This window comes from Centroberyx gerrardi, chromosome 24 (assembly GCF_048128805.1).
Source record: "Centroberyx gerrardi isolate f3 chromosome 24, fCenGer3.hap1.cur.20231027, whole genome shotgun sequence".
NCBI classification, from domain to species: domain Eukaryota; kingdom Metazoa; phylum Chordata; class Actinopteri; order Beryciformes; family Berycidae; genus Centroberyx; species Centroberyx gerrardi.
Genome location: NC_136020.1, coordinates 16,089,390 through 16,093,196, shown reverse-complemented (window position 1 = coordinate 16,093,196; position 3,807 = coordinate 16,089,390).

Below are 3,807 nucleotides of genomic sequence, written 5' to 3'. Positions count from 1 at the left end.
GTACTCAGGTTAATTACAGAGGCGTCACTGTAGCCCCTGTGTGCATTTGAATGAACAATGGATTTTGTTTTTTCGATGCAGTCATGAGAAGCCATAAACAACCCTTTTTTTTTTTTTTTTTCACCAGAGCTGTCCCGATGGAGGCGTTACCATGAAAAATGAAAACCACATCAAAACAGTAATTGAGCTGCTGGGGGAATAGGAGGTGAAGTGGGGTTTTGATCTGCTAGGAGCATTATTCTACTATTTAGTGTTACAGCTTACCAATTGCCTATAGTGAAAAACACTTGGTGGGAACAGATTTAGGGAGAATATGGATATTAGGGGACAAAAAAAAACAAACTTTAATATGCATTGGAGTAAACATAATATAGAACATAAAAACAACTAGACACAGGAAAAGAACAGTTCTACTCCAATGTGTTGCAGCACACTGGATGTACAAAGTATTTTATATGTATATGTGAATCCAGGTAAAAGCCATTATCCCTTATTGATTTCCCTTATTCAATTTATATCAATCGCAAAGGAGGAGATGTAGATAAAGAGAAGCAGACGAGTTGGATTAAAGATTTTTAAACTTTGAGCTAATTGAGATGTGGAAGATCAATTTTTTTTTGCATATTCAGTATGTGTATCCGTTTGGAAATAATCATTACCTGAAATTTATCATTCAATGTTTCTAAAATCAAGAGGATCCAGGCTTTTGTGCTATCAATGATTTTGTAAGAGTAGGTGTCACTTTTTGCATATGGTTGATATCTCATTTTGAAACAGAGCTCTTCAAATATTCTAGCATTTGCCTGAATATGCCCTCCTGTACTGTATATGCAGCGTGTGTATATGTGTGTGTGTGTGTGTGTGTGTGCACTGTACACCCCTAGCCATGTACCTCTAAAATGGTGCAGTAGAGCAGAGCACCTCTGTGTGTAGAGTAGTATCCTACGCAGCGCATGGCGAGAGAGGGATAGGGAGAGAGAGAGAGAGAATTTTGACAGCTTGCCAAGCCGACCTCGTTTCCCCCGCTCAGTATGTGTGTGTGTGTGTGTGTGTGTGTGTGTGTGTGTGTGTTGCAGTCGCAGCAGCAGCAGCAGCAGTAGCCAGCCTGGCTCAGCTCGCAGCTCCCGGATCTCCGCCCTGCACTTTATTCATGTAACTCAATCCCCACCGCTACACAACGCTAGCCTCCTCATCGAAACTACCCCCCCCCCCCCCCCCAAACACACACACACACACACACACACACACACACACACACGGCTTGATACGCACATGCACACAGGCAAACACACATGCACTCGGGGACTTTACATGACACACATACTGGGCCTGACATGTGTACCTGCATACATGTGCTGTTCGCTGTACACACTCACACACACACAAACAATAATCCACTGAAATGGAGTCGGCCCTACAAAGGATGGGAGACTGCAGTTCAGTTGAGTTCATACACACACACACACACACACACACACACTCACACACAGATTCACACACACTTTCCTACTCTGGCTTGCAGGTACTTGTGGGGTGGGAGGGGAGGGGAGGGAAGGGGGTTAGTTGGGGACTTGGGGGTAAATCAGGTCCAGCCACATCTGGCATTTCCAACATTCAATCAACACACACACACACACGCACACACACACACAGTCAAACACACACAAACGCATTTACATTGATACAGGTCACAGTAGGCCACAGTAGAGGCATTATATAATGTTCTGTGTTCATTTGAGAAATCATGTGTGTGTGTGTGTGTGTGTGTAGGTGTGTGTGTGTGTGTGTGTGTTTGCCTCGCCTAACCCCTGTCCCAGAGCTAAGCTGTATATCAGGGACAAGCATGGGGCTCTGAAAATGTTACAGAGTCTAATAATAAGACTATTGAATGTGGTATCACACTGCTTTCTCGCCGGCCTGTGTGTGTGTGCGTGTGTGTGTGTGTGTGTGTGTGTCGTATGTGTGCATCTCTGGCACCGAGCCCTACTGTTCTCCTCGCCACAAGGAACTCATTGACCTGAATCAGTGCAGAGCCGCGCCCCTCCTCACGGCTGCTGCAGAGACTCCAGGGAGCCTCTAGTGGCAGAAAGGCGGAACTGCGGCCTGCAACTCCCAGAGCCTGGAGCCACACTGTCAGATAACTGACTGACTTCTACTACCAGTGCATTTATAATCATTTGTCACCGGTAAGCGGTTATAGGTCTGTGTATCACATTCATCACAACATATTCTCCCTGGAAAGCTGCCTCGTTCCACTGCTGCATCATCCTGGGGAAGAATGGCCAACATTGACAGGCAAATGACTGTGTGTGTGTGTGAGAAGGAGAAAGAGTGAGCGAGAGAATTGTGTGCATGCATAATACATGCATCGCTATGTTTGCGAGTGAGAGAGCATGTGTGGACGCGTGTGTGTGTGTGTGTGTGTGTGTGTGTGTGACTGTCCCAGGATGCTGCGGGTTAATCTGTCAACCCTTGGATGAACTCCAGTGTTTAATGGATTAGCCTTTCGCTGGCTAACTGGGGAACAGACAATGAGGATTACTCTTTTTCTTACCATATGCAGCGCTCTGTTATAGGAAGGACAGAGGCCTGGACCAGTGTGTGTGTGAGTGAGTGTGTGTGTGTTTGTGTGCGTGCATGCGGAACTGTGAGTGTGCCTGTTTCTATAAGATGAGACACTCTGGATGAATGGAGGTCAGGATCTGTGATCTGTGTATGTGCATCTCTCTTTCTCGCCCACTCTCTCTCTCTGGCTTATAAACAACAAAAACAGAAAACATCAGAGAAACCTTCTTTCCAGGGAATATACAGTCAAATTAAATAGGAGCAAACACTCTTTCAAATGACATCTGAGAAGTCTATTCCTGCGACTCGCGCTACAACTTACCCACATTGTCGGTGACAGTTGGTGACAGGCCGCTTGAATGCTTGCAGAATTAATTCCTAATCATATTCTATATACAGATGCGGCCGTCTTTGAAGTCACACTTTTCACGTTTGTTGTATAATTATGTTGCATTCATGTACACATCGGATGTACTTTTCTCTGAGTTTTGAAGTCAGACTTGCGAGCGTTCGTGTGCTTTTTGGTCAGAAATTAAAATCTGATTCATGTGAGGCTGCATAAAGTGGTTTATCAAGTTCTACCAATCAACAGAAAAAGCGATTTTGTTCTCTTTTGCGTACCATCTACCATCCCAATTTCCTCAACTTCAGTAGCCAACTTTAGGGGGCGTTCAAGCGGTATTTTCTGGGTGGGGAAGTCGTAAAGCTGATAATCCCGACAGCACATGAATGCACAATTACTCCATCCTCTAGAGAAATTGCTTGAAAATCCTGCAGTACTAATGTAGGATTGATGCAGGATTGGGGCGACGTATGCAGCAATCATAATAGATTTGTCAAGGAAAAGCTGCTTTTCATGCTTTCTCTTTTTCCTTTATTTACCTATAGTGACTTGACACATACTTGCCCTATTTCAGCAACATCACTGCTTCACGCTCGTTCACTTACACGCATTCACACTTAGGAGCCTCCCACAGTCTTTTATTGTTGGCCGCTGAGCAACAGGGGGCAAATGCCTCGGTCAAGGGCACCTCGACTTCAGCTGTGGAGGGAGGCGAGAGCGTTACTCTCTCACATCCCTCAGCACAAAGCCACGTCTTTAACCTTTACCGTTGTCTCCCGGGGGCTGGTTTCCACAGAAGAGAGAGGCAGCTTCTTAGACAGAGTGGATTCTCTACAACAATAAGATCAGAAAAGGTATGTTTGCAAGGAATGAGGGGGACCGCAAGTGAAAGTTGAAAA